Source organism: Tenebrio molitor, chromosome 1, assembly GCF_963966145.1.
Source record: "Tenebrio molitor chromosome 1, icTenMoli1.1, whole genome shotgun sequence".
Lineage (NCBI taxonomy): Eukaryota > Metazoa > Arthropoda > Insecta > Coleoptera > Tenebrionidae > Tenebrio > Tenebrio molitor.
In genome coordinates this window covers 21,894,060-21,914,258 of record NC_091046.1, presented here as the reverse complement: position 1 = coordinate 21,914,258, position 20,199 = coordinate 21,894,060, and the positions used below count along the sequence as shown (strand labels likewise).

At 32.9% G+C, this 20,199-nt stretch overlaps 1 protein-coding gene and 5 long non-coding RNA genes across 8 annotated transcripts in view; 2 read left to right on the top strand and 4 right to left on the bottom strand.

Moving 5' to 3' along the window:
* Nucleotides 1-20,199, top strand: part of cyc (basic helix-loop-helix ARNT-like protein cyc) — a 137,220-nt gene that overhangs the window by 102,331 nt on the left and 14,690 nt on the right. The gene's annotated exons all lie outside the window — the stretch shown is intronic.
* LOC138137441 (uncharacterized) lies at nucleotides 5,315-6,256 on the top strand. The gene is made up of 3 exons (XR_011161737.1): nucleotides 5,315-5,580; nucleotides 5,638-5,983; nucleotides 6,037-6,256. It is a non-coding gene; the product is annotated as an uncharacterized lncRNA (long non-coding RNA).
* On the bottom strand, nucleotides 5,582-6,621 carry LOC138137443 (uncharacterized). Its single transcript, XR_011161739.1, has 2 exons — nucleotides 6,272-6,621; nucleotides 5,582-6,206 (listed from the first exon to the last, which is right to left on the bottom strand). It is a non-coding gene; the product is annotated as an uncharacterized lncRNA (long non-coding RNA).
* Nucleotides 9,984-10,888, bottom strand: LOC138122391 (uncharacterized). The gene is made up of 2 exons (XR_011156481.1): nucleotides 10,288-10,888; nucleotides 9,984-10,231 (listed from the first exon to the last, which is right to left on the bottom strand). It is a non-coding gene; the product is annotated as an uncharacterized lncRNA (long non-coding RNA).
* On the bottom strand, nucleotides 12,653-14,234 carry LOC138122254 (uncharacterized). The gene is made up of 2 exons (XR_011156405.1): nucleotides 13,147-14,234; nucleotides 12,653-13,094 (listed from the first exon to the last, which is right to left on the bottom strand). It is a non-coding gene; the product is annotated as an uncharacterized lncRNA (long non-coding RNA).
* Nucleotides 17,214-18,808, bottom strand: LOC138137671 (uncharacterized). Its single transcript, XR_011161825.1, has 3 exons — nucleotides 18,078-18,808; nucleotides 17,659-18,022; nucleotides 17,214-17,601 (listed from the first exon to the last, which is right to left on the bottom strand). It is a non-coding gene; the product is annotated as an uncharacterized lncRNA (long non-coding RNA).

Sequence of the window (20,199 nt, the reverse complement as noted above, 5' to 3'; positions counted from 1 at the left end):
AATAAGCTGAACCACAATTAAAAATTGTTTTATTTTTTTTCAGTCAGCTATGGACCAAACGATAACTTTTAATACCTCATTAGATTTAGAAAAAAATACTTTACCAGACTTAGCCTAAAAAACTACATGTGTCTATTTAAAAAAAAAAGTTGACTATCGTTAGCTACTGAAAATAACGCCAAAAAAAAAATATATTTTATGGCGGCTTCGTAGCGCATGAAAAACCATATCTTTGTTTTTTTTTGTTCATTGAAATCGGATAATAAATAAAAAAGTTATGGGTTGAGGCGTTTTTTATCAAACAGTCTGTATACAAGGTGTCTCAGCTAAGACTTTCGAGCCTAATAACTCAGTTATTTTCCAGCGGATTTTTGTGAAATTTAAAATGCAGATAATTTAGACGGTGAAGAATAAAATCCCACTAATGCAATCACCCAAGTCTTAAAAACGTAATTTTTACATGCCTTTTTAAAATGTTGAATCAATTAAGATTTACATAAAAAATTGATCGTCAATAAAAAATCCTGTAGGGAAAAACTCGTCCTTGAATGACGTCTGGTTTGCAAGAAAAAAGCAAAAAACTGTGTGAAACGTAGCTGCAAATGCAAAAACGTAGACGTGTATGAAACAAACGCGCAATTTTGCAGAATTTTGGTCATCCCTTTTCGCAGAAGCGCGGGTGACATTTGACGTTTATCTTGCTAACCTTACAAACACTTACAAAGTTAAAGACAACATTTGGACGTAATTTATTATACTGGATGCTTTAATTCTTCCATAAAGGCCTAAAACACGATCAGGATATTTTAGCAAGGTAATTTAGTTCACGTACGGTTCCTGTGTCTTCAAATAAATTGACGACTCTCTTAACCTTACATTTTGTAAAGCCTACATTTGGATAGTGTTCCACGAGAAAACGAACTGTGTCATTGAACGACTCTCTCCATAGGCAACATTTTTTAACTTTTTCAACAATATTGATATTTCTGCCGCCGTAGTCTATTTTTAGAGTATTTTCAATAAATTTTCACAATTTGACATTTCTAATAAAGCGCGCCCAATTTTGACAGACTTTAAAGGGTGTACAAAATGTTGCTTGGCAATTAATCATCAATTGTTTCAAAAGGTAACTGCTCAAATACCTTCAAATTTTACATTAAATTTTTAACGACAAAATCTAATCTTTTCGTTGAATCAGACAAGAGATTTACTTAATTGTTTGTGTAGACCCCTATTTTTTAATGTTTAACAATCTAATAATAATCGCGCATAATTTTCGATAAAGGAAACGTGTTAAAATTACGTTTTTTAACTTGAGGTAATTTTATTATTACTAATTGAACCTTCACGGTCTAAAATATCTGCATTCTAATTTTCATAAAAATCCGTTGGCAAGTAACCGAGATATTAGGCTTGAAAGTCTTAGCTGAGACACCCTACACAGGTGCACCCTAAAAAACGCCGCAAGCCATATCGCCGTTATTTATGGCTTGATTTAAATAAAACGAAAACTGGAATAAATCATTTTAAAAGCACTATAAGCACAATGTAGGCTATTTCTTTTTTCAAAAAGTAACTCAAGGTCAGATGAAAATCAACTTTGTTTTTTCAAATAGCTTGGTATATTTTTTATTCCGATAATTTTTCTGAATCCAACGATATGCCGCATGTTAGAATACGCTTATTAGTAACCGAGAAAATAAATAAATAAAATAGCATTATTAAAAAATTTTTGCTCGAAAAGTCACGTTACTATGGAAAACAATCCTAAACGCAATATTTATTACACGTTCTGTCATATTATCTTTTGTTTCTGTTCTTCAGAAAGTATTGTTATTGCGTTTAGGATTGTTTTCCATATACCTGATTTTTTTCGAAAAAAAACTTTCCAATAATGCTATTTTATTTATTTATTTTCGCGGTAACCGTTAAATGCATTTTAACATGCGCCATATCGTTAGATTCAGAAAAATTATCTCTTTCAAAATCGGAATTAAAAAATATACCAAGCTATTAAAAAAAAACAAAGTTGACTATCATCTGACCTTGAATTACTTTTTGAAAAAAAATAGTCTATGTTGTGCTTATAGTGCTTTGAAAGTGATTTATTCCAGTTTTTGTTTTATTTAAATCAAGCCATAAATAACCGAGATATGGTTTGCGGCGTTTTTTAAGACGCACCTGTATATACAGGTGGTCCCCATAGAACCTGCCAGAAGAAATCCAGTAATAGGTGACGATGAGTAGAACTCATACATAAAAAATGTTTCTGATAATAGTTATTTATAATGTAAGTGTTAAAAGTGAGATTTTATTTTGTAAGTGGGGTAGATGACCAACCCCACGAACAAAATAAAATCACTTTTAACACGTCCATCATACATTTATTTTTTATACAACTGGTTTGCATTGCATTAAAAAACGCAGTCGTATTTTTGATGTATATTTTAATTTCTGCGGCAAAAATCAGGTAGCTGGTCTTGTATTGACATTTGTTTATTAGAAACGTCAAAAAAGTTTTCATTACGTTTTGTAAAACACTTTCAATTCCACATTATTGCATTCGTAAACATGGAATGCAAAGAAAACGACGTTAACGACAGATTTCCCGCAGATATTGAAAAAGCGGCAAATAGAGCCACTTTAACATTTATAAATAAATAAAAAATAACTAGTGTGAAAGTTTTTTTTTACTAGTGTTAATAGTATATTATGCAACAAGATTTATAAACGGCACTTTAGACACGCGTTTTAAGTTAGGCACGAGCGAAGCCTGGCGGAGCGAGTGTTTAATAAACAAGTGTCTAGAGAAGTTTATAAACGAGTTGAATACTATACTTTTTCTACGACCAAATTAACAAATGGAACACACAAACGAAACAAGCAACTTTTTTATTAAACGTTAATTTAAACATACAACATACAAACTAAATGAACATACCAAACAGGAATATATATATTTCTCAGGATACAAACTGTTGGTGGCTTCAGGTCCATATTTGAAAAATACAACGAATTATTCCACTGCAATGACGTTTTCTTTCACGCCGGATGCGAAACTGATAAACGTCAAAATAACAACTTGATCTAGAGCTAAATATGTCTAAAAAATTCAAGCCGTGTTTAAAGAAACTTCGTGCGTGTTTAATATCCCGAAAACGCCCGAATGGACACCAAGTTGTGACTAATAAACAATCGTTTTTAAAGTGACGTTTTGTACACTATTTGTCAGTGCAAAATGTGACACTTTAGAGAAGGAAGTAGAAAAAAATACTTTTAACACGGTAAGTTATAAAGAGCAATTTTTAATCAAATTAGCTTCCACTAAAAACGTCACTTTTAATGTCAGTTGTATAAAAAAGTCTTTTCGTTTTCGAGATAAAAATAATTGAAAATTTAGTCAAAATTTGCTGTACGCTAATGAGTTAATCGCTTTTAAAATAGTTATTTACATTAGAGTACGGGATGTGAATTTTCCGGCACGACAACTGGTTTCGGGCACGATGGCGCAGCCGAGTGCCTGATTAGTTGGAGGGCCGGAAAATACGTCCCGTACGACATTTGTATTAGACTTTTCAGCTGACCAAAATATTAAATCTTTTAAAAATCAAGACTAATTTTATTGTAGAATTTGACATCGTCAATAAAGAATCGAATGCTGTGGAATCAATTCCTTGACGACCGTGACCGCTCATTTGTTTTTTTCCTAACAAATTATTTGCCGGCTAAATTTTCACGGTCGTGCTTCAAAATTTGATTTTGGTATTAATCGAGTGAAAAAAATGTCTAGTATACAGGGTGCGTCTACTAAAACTTTATATCCGAATATCTTTTTTAATTATCAATTAAGGTAAACAATATTTAGCAATATTATATTTCTTAATGACCTCTTGACATGTGCTTAACAAAAGTTAACGAAACCTGAAAGGATACAGAGTTATTTGAAAAATAACCGCAGTAAATTTTTTTTTTGGCTTTTTCTCAGATTACGGAGTATAACATATTCAGCTGTGGCCTCTATTGTTTTTATTACACTTTTACTGATGACTACGCAATAAATTAGTGTTAAAAAGAACTAATTTTCCAGCTGTGTTCAAAACAGAGTTTATGCGTAAAAGTTGTTACGAATTTGTTTCACAGATGACTCATTTTTCAGCAAATAATTTAGATACGTCAATTTGACGGGGCATTGTTACCTTATTTGAAATTCTTTTACTACTGAACTATTCGGTAAAACACAATACAAATTCAAATGGGTATGTATGTACAAACTCCGGTGTAGGTACGTCTGCATGCTAGGGATCAGTCTTCTCTGGAAAAATTTACTAAACTATTTTAAAGTAAGTTTTCAATAAAACGAATTCAAATGTTATTAATTTTATTTTTTAAACAATGAATCATGGGGTACCCGGTAAGTGGGTGCGTCAAGCTTAAAGAGGGGGTGAAGGTGAATAAATAATTTAAACACATACTAAATAATAACAATTTAAATATCTGCAATAAATTCAACAATGTAACACAATTAGCAGCACAGAAAATTTAAAAAATGTCCTCAAAATAATTATACATAACTAAATTAGATGCTCAAAATTTATTTCGACCATTAACTTCCACACACCTTTCAATTCTGGAATAAAAACTCCTCAGTAAAATTCTTGTTGCAGGATCATTTCATATGGATGAAATTTCAAAGACTTTAAAGTTCTAATAATCGTGCTTTGTGAGACATTCAGTGTAGCCGCTACTGCTCTTGTGCTTGTGTGTGGATTTTCAGTTACCTAATCAACAACGGCATTTTGAAAGCTAATATTTTTTGGAAGTGCATCCCTTACTCGTGGCAATTCTTTAACACTGCCAGTATCTTCAAACAGCTTTACAATTTATCTGATATTCATTTCGGAAAATTTATCATTTTCTTGACGGGCCTGAAGAATTCTTACTGTGGCTCGATAGCACCGGTGACACTTTCCATACGTAAAAATAATATTAATTTTCTCTTGCTGCGAGAACGACATCTTGTATAAAAGATTATTTCAAAGATTTCAAGAACTTTTTTACTTTGACGTTGTCAAATAATAAATTAATTATGTTTTTTTTTTGTAAATCAGTAAGCCGTAAAGTATTTTTTTACGTAAATACACACTGGTGAATGAAGTCTGGAAATTGTCTTTATTTAACATTAATTTATTCGTCAATAATAAGCACTAGGATGATTATTAGGCAGAAAATCTACATAGAAACATTTGATATGCATGGTAAAAGTTATAATGTTAGAAAATGCTGAAAATATTTTTCATTAATTTTTTTCTTGAATATTCCTCTTCTGTCCAGATCCTTGTTAATTTTTTTAGTGCCTATGTAAAGAGGGCAATGCAGCCTTTATTAAGACTAAATATCATTGAGCAGACATTTAAAATAACGAAGATATTCAAATATAAAGTTTAAGCAGACGCACCCTGTATAATATAGAGTGAGTTAAATGTGACACCAGAGGCAGTACAACTAGTGGCAGGACTAAATTCTGAATTATTACCACAAAAATCGAAACAACGTTACATAGGACAATTTTTTCTCACGAAAGTATGTAATAACTATTCTTTAATTCACAAATTTTTAATAAACCATATTTTATTACAGACAGTTTTATTAATAGGTGTTTGTGGTGCCTGTCTCCGAAAGGAGTTATATACTCTGAAAATGGAAAATGTCAAGAGAAGATATTATATTGATAACTGACACAAAAACCAATATTTGTAGATCGTTTGCCATTACCAATCCAAACTGGGTTGAAACTGTGAAGAAATATATGGAAGTCAGGTTAAATTGGTATTAAAACAATTTCAAATAAAATTGACAAATATTTGAACCTTGATTGCCCTATGGACACAAGATTGAAGTTCCTAAAATGATTCGTGATGACTGATGGCCTTCCTTCAACATCAAAAACAAAATGTACTGTGTTGCAGCTACAGCTCAAACAATGGTGAGTTGTGTCTCAAACTTCGGTACAGTGCTTTAATCTACTTGAATTTTTAGCAGTTGCTTCCAATGTAACCATCCAACATTGAGAATTCCATCATCAGTACCGTAAGAGAAGCACCAGTACAACATATTAACATTCAACCCAGAAGTAATAAAGCTGACAGTTACCAAATTGTTTCTGCATTGTTCTCTAAAGTGGAGAATTGTAACAATAATGTTTACAACTGTAATTTTACAAAATAAATTATGTTAATAATGTTGCAAATTATTAAAATGTCTTGTACTTAACCACTACTTCCTGGTGAAAACGAATCATCTTTCTTCAGGTGAATACAAGATTTTGGGTTTAGAATGTTTTGTATATTTTTATTTTCCAGTTGCACTTTAGCACTAACAGCTAGTACTGGATAAAGTAGGTACACAAAACCATATATCAACTTCTGTGGTTTAGTTTTATTGTGCAATTTTGCAGATATTTATGAAATACCTGACAATTGTCAAACTTTTTGACATATACAGCTGCCAACCCAATAGGTTGTATTTTCCCTGTTACGATTATTTTCTTTTTCGATCGATATAAATTAAACAAACACATTTATCGGAAAAATTATACAGGGAAATGTGTTTTTTTACACTAAATTAAAGTATGGACACTTTAATTTTAAAGTAACTGTGAAAAGAATAAATCAACGGTGTCCGCACATTTTTCCCGTACTCCACTAGATTTTTCCCACATTCCACTAGAAATTTTTGACATTGTACGGGAAATCGCAGCTCCCTTGACCTAAAGTGTAAGGTAACTCTATATTTCCCAGATTGGGAGGCCGAAAAGGTAATTCTGGTTACTTGGCTGCAATTTGTTTAGGAAACGGTACCTGTAACACCTATGACATTTGTCAAGTTTAATTTTAAATTTGCGAAACCTTCAAAAAGTTATGAAATTCACAAAACAAGAATACGCCGATTTGCATTTACTCTATATGGCGAAACACGTGGTAATTCAAAACCGGCAAGGCGACCATACGGCGAGCGTTTGCCTGAAGGAGTCCTTCCGTCCCGTTGTACTTTTGTGGAGCTACATCTGCATTTATGTGAGGTTGGTTCTGACTGATTCCAATACGATGGCGTCCCCGATCCTCGATTTAACCCCTCTGGATTTTAATTTTTGGGGCCACACGAAAGATTTGGTATACGAAGTTGAAATAAATACAAAAGGCCAACTCCAGAAACGCGTAACAATAGCCGCGAACCAGATTCGTAAAAACCCAGAAATGCTGAATTCTGTTTATGAAAATTGGTACCGGCGTACTCAAATGTGCTTAAATGCCAACGGAAGGCACACAGAACATTTATTATAAAATAATTTTTCTAGTCTAGTTTACCTTTCATTAGTTAGTAGATATTCTCAGTTAAAGTTGAAAGTACGAATATGTAAAGTGTAAATAAATTTATTCAATACATTATTTTGGCTATTTAACCACAAGACGATACTTTTATTACACAGTTCTTCCACAATTTTGCACACACTATCTCTACATTTATTTACACATTGAGGAACACCACTTTATTTATTACTCATTCATCTCAGTCTACAAAATCAGCTTTTGTACCTAAATAAGCTGGTGAATTAACGCACACAGTGTACAGCGTTTTCAATAAATGTCGTTGATTTGATTTAGTTTGTCAGATTTGAGATTTGTCATAAACGAATCAGGTACCTATGTTGCTTAGATACTGTCATCCTTACAAACACCAACAATTAATTCCTGAGTAGGTACGTATTTTTGTGGTCAGCAGCGTCGAATGGGTGTGGATAGGGGTTAATTTATCCCCATTATTTTGGACCTAACGAAAAGGGGTTTTTAGGACTTGTTAGATCCTTCTAATGATCCAGAATTTTTTGGCAGGTTATAACGGGACCACCTGTATATACAGGGTGACTGACGAAAAACCTTTGACGCTGTATCTTTCTTATTCTTCATTCGATTTGAATAAATGACAGATCAAATGAAATAGTTTGAAAAACACTTCATTATTATCCTATTAGATATTTTTTTCGACATCTATTTTTTGACAGACGATAGCCAACTTTTTTTTTCAAATTACACTCTATATATTTTTTTATTCGTTCTTATAAAGAATCTTCTTCTGAATATTCGTACATTAACAGAAAAAACAAAAAATGTATTTTAATTGAAAAAAATTGAAAATCAAAAATCAAGTAATCAAATTTGTAAACAATACAAAATCTATTCTAGTTGCTCAAAATTTACTCAATTCTTTTGTAGACACTGTCGATACCTTCTAGAAATGCCCACCTTTGCATTCAGTAAAAAATTTCGGTGTTTTTTCTGACATCCTTTTTCTTAACTCTTTTTGGGTACCTGGTGGGGTCAAATAAACATTGTCTCGAATGTTTCGAATGAATATAAAGAAATCCAATGGATTCAAATCTGGGGATCTAGCGGGCCATCGAATAGCTCCATGAGGACCCATTCATCGTTCACCAAAATGATTTAAATGATTTAAAAATACAACATTCATGCGTGTATTCTGTGGTATGGCGCCGTCCTGATGAAACACAACTCTATTGCTATTGGTATCTCATCCAGAAAGTTGCTTATTACGTTTGATAATAAATAATATGATATTTTATTTGATCGAGACTGCTATCAATAAAAAAGGGACTCACTAGTCCATTCTATCTCCAAAAATGCCACACCACACGTTAACGCTAATTCGTCTTTGGAAATTTTCTTCCACTATGATTATTAAACTGTTTTGACAAATGAATATTCAGAGCTTACTTCGAGCATTTAGAACAAACTTCTCTCTTGTTTATTTTGGTCACTTCTCACTTGATTTTTTAATTTTGTACATTTACTCTTTAATTTCTTGACTTTTGTTTAAAGAATGGATATAGTTCTTTCCATTTTTATATTCAGAAGACAAATCTCTACAATACTGAATAAAAAAAATGTACAGTGCTATTTGAAAAAAAGAAGGTAATGTTCATCTGTCAAAAACTGGACGCAAGAATTTTTTTTTTATTCAGTTGGTATTGAAGTGTTTTCAAAATTATTTCATTTGATGTGTCATTTATTCAAATCGGATAAAAAATAAGCAAGATACAGCATCAAAGGTTTTTCGTCAGTCACCCTGTATATACAGGAGTCCCAGAACTCACGCGTCAGCCGTTAACTGCTAATTTTAATATTTAATCCGACAAGGATTCTACAACAAAAAACGCCAAAAGCATGTTAGTTTTGAAATGAAAACGATTTCAAGATAACCAATCACACACGCCTTCCTGAAGGTAACTCTACTAAATGTATGCGTTTCCGAGGAAATGACTTTAAATGCTGCTGCTAAAAAACTGTGATGAAATGTTTGGACAACTTTTATTAAATTCTGTCACTTTGACATTTAACAGAAAACGGAAACAACATTAAACGAAAAGTACATTTTTAAAATAAATGTTCAAATTGTGGATTTTCTCCCCACCATACGTTAACATTATGACTAGGGCCCGGATTTTAGGCAAAATAGACTATTTTTATTTTTTAAGGCACGTGTATGAAACTTGTCTATAAATGATTTCTGGCTTAATTAGAGTAATTAGAGCTATATTTAATTCTGCCTATTCGGCCTAAAATGCCCTTTAAATACCTATTTTACTTTTTAACTGCCTGAACATGCCTAAAATGACCAAAAATCAATTTCATTTTCACGATTTTTTCTCAATATTCGAATTCTGGGAAGTTTACGGTATTGAAAATGTAAAAGTGGTACCTCAATAAAATTTACAATGCTTATGATTTTGAAATTTAAGGAGATGTAATTATTGAAATGTACAAAGTGCAGTACAATAGAGGAAGTACAGAGTGATCAACAAGGACTGAAGCTGTTGGCAACAATGACATCCTGATGAAAATTTCAGTGGAGTTGGTAGCATTACATTTTCAGTTGTCAGTTTTGACGGGCAAATTTAAACTTCAAAATCAAGTGTCATTTTTGTATCAATTTATTAATGAAAATGGTTTTTACACTAGAGCAAGACATTTTTATTGGTATGGCGTACTTTCGGACTGGAAATTTTGATGCTGCTAACGGTTGGCAGTATTCCACGGAGCACGGACGATACATTGCACCAATTTCAACAAATGTTCCCCGAGCCAGTTGGTACTTTGGGCGGCGCGGTACCTTATTCGCGTTTAGGCAGCATTGCACGAGATGGGTGCAACGTTACCTACAAACAGGTGATGTGAAAAAGGCCAAACCTACTGGTAGAACATCTACACTTACAGAAGATGTAGTTGAGAATGTTCGAGGTAGAATGGAACAAAACCCTCGAAAGTCAGTGCGAAAGCTTTCACTCCAAACAAGCGTGATTCTTATGTAAAACACACGCATCCAAAGTTCTTTGTTGGGTACGTTTAATGCAGGGCCTAATAATCCTTACCATTAAAAATCCCGTCATTCCTTTTCCTTACTTTACCGGCTTGTCATATGGAAGTTGCCTAACCATTTTAAAGAAGAAATTAAAGTTCCACCCTTACAAATTTTCCCGGATCTAATCCCTGCATCCCGCAGACTTTCAGCTCGAAAATAATAACGCATAAAACATGTTTCTGTTTCTCAGGGGGGGCATGCGTGCACGGCCTGTCGCTTTTATGAATATCGAAACAGTGGGCCATTATTAAGTACCGCTAATTACATTTTATACTGTTTTTGGTCGTTTTGTACGTATCGTGTTTTAAAACTACCAACTCGTAACATAACCTAAATTTTTTGACATTCACAACTTGCAGCGGGTGCCAACACTGACGCACAAAAAAATTTCATAATTTGGGAATATTTAGCTGTCATTTGCTGCCAACAGCTTCAGTCCTTGTTGATCACGCTGTACTTTTTCGCTTTTACGGTTGGAACCATGGTGTCAGCGGTAAATACTCCGACAATACCTAAGTACCAGGAACCATTAGACTGGTCTGGCATAAATTTCAGAGTTTATCTGTTTGCTTCTGTTCGAAGGGGTGCAGGTATACACAGTCTAATGGTTTGTGACACTTATACAATGGTCCCTACTATAAAAACGAAGTTTCTCAAAATATAAGTCCACTTTGATGGATAACAGACAATGTTTTAAAATAAAAAATTCAGGGCAATATATTGTATGCCATGTAAATACGAGTATATAACTAACAAACTTGTAGGTAGATATATTAATTAAATTAATAAAGAATAATTAGTAAATATCTTGATGGGTGTACTTAAAACTTTAAAAACCCATTTTTAAATTTAATTAACCAGAACTTTAAGGACCTAATGTGGCTTATTTTTAGTTTTTAAGGGACTATTTGCAGTAGTTTAAGGGACTATTTTAGGCACCTATTTCCGACTTTTTAATTGCCTAAAATCCGGGCCCTATTCATTACCATTCATTGTACACTTCTGTGCAAGAAAATTAAGCACAAGTCATGACGTAATTTTCGCAATATTTTAGTTGTATAAAGGCCGGTTTCACCAGCGCCACTTAAAATTGACGGTAGGTTAAAATGCTTCGTTACTTAATTATCAATTGTTACCTATAACTATGCTTTCGTATATTTTATCCTACAGTTAACTTTAACTGGCGTTGATGAAACCGGTCCTATTACATTTAACATTTGAAAACATTTTTGAATTGTTGTCCAAATGACACGGCATTTTGACATTCCTAAAAAAAATACTGATTTACATAAATATTTTTTACTATAAATTTCGTTGTCCCGTTTAAACTATAAAATATTTGGTGTGTTTAATTTTATTGTACAGAAGTGTACTACAGGAGACAAAATACCCTGGTCATAATTTTTCTGCCACTTATGGTCCATTAATGGTCCATTTTTCGGTATTTAACATTTGCTTTACAACTTTATGTCACTCAACTAACTTTGACGACCAAAATAATTTGTCCCTAATAGTACGTTAATTTTGGTTTGAGACAAGAGTTTTAGATTTATTTTTATATAAGTATCTATTAAAACTAGATATTGTTTCGATCGCGTAATAGATACATTGAATTATAATTGAATTACTTTACAGAAAAGTACAAAATATAACGCGACACTCAACTGATAACGTGCCTTCAAATAAATTTATATTTAGAGCAACCTATGGAAGTTCAATTGTTTGCAACATTTTTACAGCGTAGAAAATGACACAAGAATCGTCTGGTCTGACATTTAACGAAATAAAATTAGGTTAGAAAATATTTTTAATTTTTGTAATGCATTCATCTCAGATTATTGAAATTCACATTAATAAATAATCCAAACATTATTCCAATCACAAATTATTTGCTAACTAATGGCTTTTCGCCAATATACGGAAGATGATGTTTCAGCTTTCGAAATCTTTGTGAGGCATTGCTGCAAATTTTAGTAAATCTTCAGGAGAAAAATACCCCAAATTCGAATGAAAAGTCGAATAAGATCGCAAAATTTCAAAAGCACCAAAGTCAAGTAACTGTTAACATAAAGGGAACAAGTAAATGGGATGTTACACGGTTAGTTCATATTCTCCATTCAGTTTCAGTATTTATATTGAATGAAATCTGAAACTGAACATGGAATTAAACAGACAGTCTGAAAGTACCCACCTTAAGCAAAGTGACAAATAGTTAGTCGTATCAATTCATTTATTTCTTTAAACCATAAAAGAAAACATAACATTAACATTGCTGTGAACACTAATAAGAATTGTAAATTAAGTATTGCACATAACCTCACACAATAGGAGATAACAATTTTATACATAATTTAGAATAACTGTTGAAAATGTGCACTCTGTTCTTGTAAACACAACCTAGTCCTTCATCTAATTGCATTAGTTACATTTTCTAAAACAATAGGATTATTATTAATTTCATTAATTTTCTGTGTTATCCTATTTCGTAGTTCTGCCAAATCATTTATGGGTGTTGTGTAAATTGAATTTTTGATGTGTGGCCACAAGAAGAAATCACATGATCTAGGGGGCCAGTTGTTTGGTGTATTACGGCTTATAATTCTGTTGTTATAAAAATGGAGTCAAAATTTCATTTCTGTATCTTGCAGCATTGATATTTCCTAAAAAACATTGATTATTATTTAATTACTAAAACATTATTACAATTGCTACCTTCAAGAAAGATTGGACCAATAATTCTGTGTTGGCTAATAGCAGCCCAAACGCCTACTTTCTGGGGGTACTGGGGTGTTTCAATGAAAAAATGTGGATTTTCTGAACTCCACATTCTTGTATTTTGAGAGTTGATATATCCACTAAGATGGAAGTAGGCTTCATCAGTGTAAAAGGTTTTATCAAGGTGAACAACTAAAGTATTCAGAAACTATTGACAATATTCTAATCTTTGGGGGAGATCAACTGGATGTAATTCTTGAACAGATGTGAGACGGTAGGGAAATAGGTGGAATTTTTTTCACAATTGAATGACAGGTACCAACAGACACACCAAGTTGTTGTGATAAATGCTCAATTGAAGTGCCTGGGGCTTCTTCCATTGCTTGTCTGGCCTCTTCAATCACTTCTGGAGTTCTTTTCTTTGGCCTGCCGCTTCCAGGTTTTCGTCCCACAGATCCATTTTCTTGAAAATTCTTTAAGGAAATGTTTAATGTTTGTCGAAACTGCGTATATTCCACTGCAATGTCGGGGAATTCTTCTCCAAACTCTTCCATACATAACGCAAGGGAATACATACTGCCAAACTCCATCGATTTTCACACCATTTCGAAAGTAACATACATATTACCATGAAGACTATGTTGTTCAGTGAAAGCCATTGTTCACAAAAATGTCGGAAAACAGTAAAACACTGACGCAGATTTCGTTTTAGTTCTGACAAGAACTGATTTTTTGTACGCAAGACGAGGAATAAAACGAATAAAATCACAAACACAACTCAATTTGAAAACTGGAAAGAGAACGAATGTCAAATGTCAAAATTTTAATATGAAATTGGGACAAAACTTACTATGCAACCTGTGTAACTCCGGAGAATAATTGGTTGCCTACGAAATTATCTACACTGTTAACAGAATTAAAACGTAGTCAACGCCTACTCTAAATATAATTATTTTTGAAGGCACGATATATCATTGTAATACGGAACTCATTCAGTCTCTGGTCCGTCGCTGACGTCACAGCCCCCCCACTACGCTCGGCGAAAATATTCCGGCATCCAGCTATCCTATGTTCTTATACAATCCTTGGGTCTACGCGCCAGGCCGCTCAAAGCGCTCAAAGCGCGAGTGAAACGCGTTTTAAAGGGCCACGAGTGCCAAAATGGGCCAAATTTACACACGAACGAGTTGAATACAACGTTTTTTGTTCGACTAGCCTCTTAAAGGCTCAAAATTCGCTTAAAATCTGTAAAATTAGCTTGAAGTTTCGTTTTGACAAGTTGTAACGTTTATCAAAATCCGTTCACACAAGAGAAAATTCTCAAATTCTGACAGTGTCGAACAAAAAACATTATTAAGATTTCAACGATTTTAATACTTAGTACGGTCGGTGGACAAATAAAACTGGGACACTTAAAATTGAATCTACGTAAATCAGACCATTGAATAGTCAATATATTTGTCAGTGTCTATATAATATGTCATACCAAAGTTAACCTATTTGTAATAAAGCCGTAATTAAACGATGCAAATTTGTAAATTTTGACATGTGATTGTTATTTTTGTCCATCGACTGTACATATTCACTAATTATTCAAAGTGGTAAGTTTTTTCTTTGTACTACGTTTTTCATGTTGACAAGCATTCTTTTTATTTTTACTATAATTATTTAACACTATATTGCTCATAATTAATGCCGCAAGGACGTATATTTTTTCACATGGTGTTCCACATTCGCATACAACACTAAAATCAACATAAAGGTTATCTGATTTTATACTTTTATTTGCTAATGTGGTTAATACTCGTACTTTTTGATGATTCTTTTTGCTCAAGAATTGTTAAATACTTCTTCAGCACCAATTTATCTCACTCTTTTTGATTCAAACTCACAAAAACACTATCTAACAAACGTGGACTAATGAAGGAATAGACCCACACGCGACGTTGCCAGATTTTTAACTTCACGGCTTGTAAGTAGAGATGGCTGTGTTACGCAACATTTGTGTGGCATGTTTATTCTTTCAATTACTGAAATTAATTGCATAATTAATTGTCTTGTCAAAATGATTTTTGAATGAACCGGCTTTCTATGGAAGTGTCAATATTTTTGAAACTCAGGATGCTATGGAATGGCCCACTAAGAAATTTGGCAACACAGCCAGTGTCCTGGCCTGTTAAAATAGAGACCGCCTTGATAATAATGTACTATTTAAAAAAAAAGTTTACTGTCTTAACTTGGACATATGTCATCGTAAAGAAGATTTGACAACGTCATCTATTGTAGTTTCATAAGCGATTTACAAATATACAGTCTGTGCATTCTCAAACTCGAACATAGGCAATTAACATTGTATTGAACGTTTTTGCTGATTCCTGCTCGCCAATTGAACTTACAGGTAAGGTAATGGTATCAATAGATGCGATTTTTAAATATGACATGCCATGATTTTCAAATTGGACAGCATTTGTCAAAAAATTTAGTAATTTGTTGGGTTAAGTCATCGAATTTTGGTAAATTAGGTACTGTCAAAATTATTTACGGAAAAATGAATAGTTACTCCATACAGATTAAGACAAATTTCTCTTGAAGTAAGTTTATGTAAATCGCGGATACTCAGGAAGTACAAAACAGATTTTTGCTGTTGATGAAGAAAGTAAGAGTGAAACCTGTTATGAAATACAGGAGCGTGCTAATGATCGTCGCTTTCTGTCGACAATTTGCTTCACAGACGAATCTACTTTTACACTAAATTACGAACCAAATGTTCAAAACACGCGATATTGAGCTCAAGAAAACCCTCGCGTAAATATTCTCACTAGAACTCGGTATCCTCAAAAAATTCATATCTGGGCTGGGATTTTTAATAACATTTGAAATAAAGGGAAATTTAAATTCAGCAAATTATTTAGATTTATTATTAACTAAGGTAGAAACTGCATTGTAATTTTTTCAAAGAATTGATAATAAAAACTGCTTAAACTGTTAATTACTTTAATATTATAATTTAACTGTATCGAAATAATGGCATAATATCTATAAACTGAATACACAGTGTTAATTGCCTATGTTCGACTTTGAGAGTGGACTCCCGGTATATATGGTTTGCTATACTTTTTTCTTAAAATAAAAAAGATATAGGGGCGCGAATACCAATCTGAATCACCCGGTATATAGGATATTTCACGAGTGATAATGGCCTGACGTAATTTAAAAAGTAACCCACACTATTTTTCCGAAAAAATCTGGCTACTGAAATTAAAATGTCCGGTTATTTTTGAAAATGTATTGTGGGTTGAATTTATTATTTCCTCAGGCTCATTATCACTCGTGAAATACCCTGTATAGTTTTATATAATATAAACGATAAAGACACGACAAATATTGTAGGTTTACAGATGAATGTAGGATTTAATACGTAATTCTCAATTATATGGCTTCAACAATTCATCTATTGGAAAAATTTGTGTAGAAGAGGAAAATGGACAAATTATCATAATACAGGGTATTGCTATGAAAACTTGTGTTGTGTTCAATATCATCGTCAAGAAAATAAAACTTAAACATCCAAACCTAACCTCACAAATTTTGCCAGAGTGTACCTCTAAAAGCGGTTTGCAGTTTCTATTGAAAAATACAGATGTTTGATGTTTATTTAAAAACAGCATTGGATTTAATTAACATTAATTATTTATGCCTTGCTCCTTATTCCTCCAAGTACTATCATCCATAATGATATATTTTTTTATAGAATAGGTACATATTACTTAAAATCAGTCACGAGCATCATAGAAGTTTTCACACACTCTTTTTTTTCTTTAGCAATCGTTCTTAATTCTTTTATCTACGATCATGTAAACAGTAGGCACTTTTTGCACTAAAAATCGTTGCCAAAGTTGACGTTTAGTGAATTGACGGAATCGTGCCATAAAACTTTTAGTCCACGATTATGTCAAACAAGAAAATAGTGTTATAAAATTTTTAGTGCACGATTATGTCAAAAAAGAAGAAATCTGTAATAACGATTTTTATATTTATTTAATATCACTGACCTCTAGAGATCAGTGATTTCATATACAGAGTGTTGGTATTAACAAAACATAGATACATATTTACTATTAAAAGAATTAATTCTTCCCTATATGTACATCCACTTTACAGTTGGTGCAATTTTTAACAATAATCTTCGGTAAAGAGTTTGGTACTTGAGGCTGTGAGGATTTGGCAGTGCTTGGCAGTTGAGAAGATGTACCCATTTCATTTTCCGCACGAGTAGTAGAAGAAGTACTAGGCTGATTTTCTCCTATCCCCAAAATTTTATTGGAAATGGAAATCTTATTTGCTATGGATTCCTCCACATACGACTCTGCCACGGTCGTACTCTTCCATCCTCCATGCCTCTTTAGAGATAATATGTCTCCTCCAGCATCGACAAGGATGGTGGCAGAGGATCTAATGATAATAGTAAATAATATATGAGTGTATAATATACGAGTTTATAATAATTACCTTCTAAAAGTGTGACCACTATACTCATGTGGATTTGTCAAGCCAAGATATTTAGCAATGTCACTAGGTATTTTTCCAAAGGTATTAATCCCGACTGGTTGGGTGGAACATTTTCCATTTCGATAAAAAACAAATAATCGCTCATGTTTTGTATGTGAAGGTCTAAGGTCTAAAGTCTATAAATTTCAACCATATTTTTGATGTCATGATCTCTTCCATCAATGACAAAAGTTCGGGGTTTATTGGTTTTCGTGTCAGGTATTTTCACTACTAAGATAGAACCAGTGTCTTCTATATCTTTAGTGCTCATCTTGAGAAACTCTTCCCTTCTACACGCGTCTGCAATTCCAAAAATAGACACGACCTGCAGTTTTAGAATATTATAATTAATTGAAAATAATTACAATGAAGTTATTTACCTTCATCATCAAGTACGTTTCGTCTGGTGCTTCATTAATAAATTTGTAAATTTGGTCCTTGCTGAATACTTTAGACTTCTTACATTGATAGCCTGCCGATTGCCGTTTCATAAACGCAGTTAATTTAAAAAAATGTTTAAGGTCGATGTTTTTTTTTATCAGCAGCGAAGACTTTACCATAGAGTATTCCGACCAAAGACTTGATGGTTTTACATGTTTAGCCCTGTCAGCAAAATAAGCTAGACACACATTTTCCGTTACATTCATTTCGACCTTGTTCCTTCTTGAACACCAGTTCGTACTGTTGGCGAGACTTTTGGGGTAGTAAATTTAAAGTAGCTTTACGTGCAGCTTCAAATACTTCCGGGGGAATATTTTCTTCATTGTTTTCACACATTTTTTCAAAAATTTGTTTCCACTTTACAAATGGCGTCTTAAATTCGTACACTTTGTTTACAAACTGGGTGCTAAACAACGCAGGCGATCAACGCACGCTGATGTAGTTGTCACATTGTCACAATTTAAAAAATCACAAATAAAATAATTACTAAAAGTAAAAGGTTATGATCGTAGATAAAATGTTGTAAGACATACGTGTAAAAAGTTCCTTTGTTGCACTCACATTCTTTAAAATACTCCCTCGTACCTCGGTCGTATTTTAAACCCGTTCGTGCAATAAAGGATAACTTTTTACACTTATATCTTAAATAACTATTATCTACGATCGCGTAAAAAGTAGGCACTTTTTGCACTAAAAATCGTTATCAAAGTTGACGTTTAGAGAAACTGACGGAATCGTTCTCTAAAAGTTTTAGAGCACGATTTCTCGCTTTTATGGCACAGAACTGTCAGAATACAACAATCGAATTTGTTGGAAACATTGTTTAGGTTGCTAAACGACGTGGTTCTCAAACGACTTTGGTTATTCATGAAATATTGAACAAATGAATTATTTTATACAAATTTATGTTGAAACCAGTGTGATGATCTCAGGATCGTAGATAAAATGTTATAAGACATACGTGTAAAAAGTTCCTTTGTTGCACTCACATCTTTTAAAATACTCCCTCGTACCTCGGTCGTATTTTAAACCCGTTCGTGCAATAAAGGATAACTTTTTACACTTATATCTTAAATAACTATAACAGTTCTATTAACAAGATCTATACCATCACCTTTTGTATATCTTCTTCTTTAATTAAATCTTCCAGCGTCATCTTTGACTCTGAACTGATTAATTATGAGGTTATTTATATTTGACTCTTTAATATTAAGTTTGTTCCATTTTTTAAACCAGACATGATCCTGATTTATGGCGAATGTAATAATAATGGTTCTACCGTTGCGCGTTTATGTAGACAATAAACATTTTCGCAAAAACTCTTCATTTCATAATTTCATTTAACCAAGGGAATGACGTTTATTCCAAAATTTACGAAACTGCACAGCTAACTATGTTTTATGTTTTTTAAATCAAAAAACAAATAACCACGTTAATGTATTGTGGGTTGCATTTTCAATTCTGTCGGGCTCATTATCACTCGGAAAATACCCTGTATATACAACGGCAGACCTAAAACTAATCGTCCAGACAACTACGATGTTATAATTATTTATAATAACCCTGTACTAAAATTCAGCTAGATGGGACAAAATCCCTAACTAACAGTATCAGATGTTCATTTAAATTTATCCTCAAAGTTGGCGTTGAAGAGCCAGTTGTGAACGCACAACAGATTACAGATCACACATCAGCTGTTTAAATCTAACCTCACTTGTTGCGTTATTTGTGTTTTTACTCTGCAGACGGACGAGTGGTGCCTTCACAATCGAGTCTTCAATGCCAACTTTGAGGATAAATTTAAATGAAAACCCGATATACTTACAGGGTTATTCTAAATGACTGTAGTCCAAGTAGGCGTGAAAACTGAATGTAAAATGTATGGTTGCCGCTCCGTATAAAAAACATAAGTGAGTACACACCATTCACACACAGGAGTTAAATTGGGTGCAAAACAACTCAATATTTTTAGAATTGGTTGCAAAACAACTAAATATTTTTGGATTCAATCGTTAATTTAAAAATAATAAATAAAATCCTCATCACCCCACTTCTCACCTA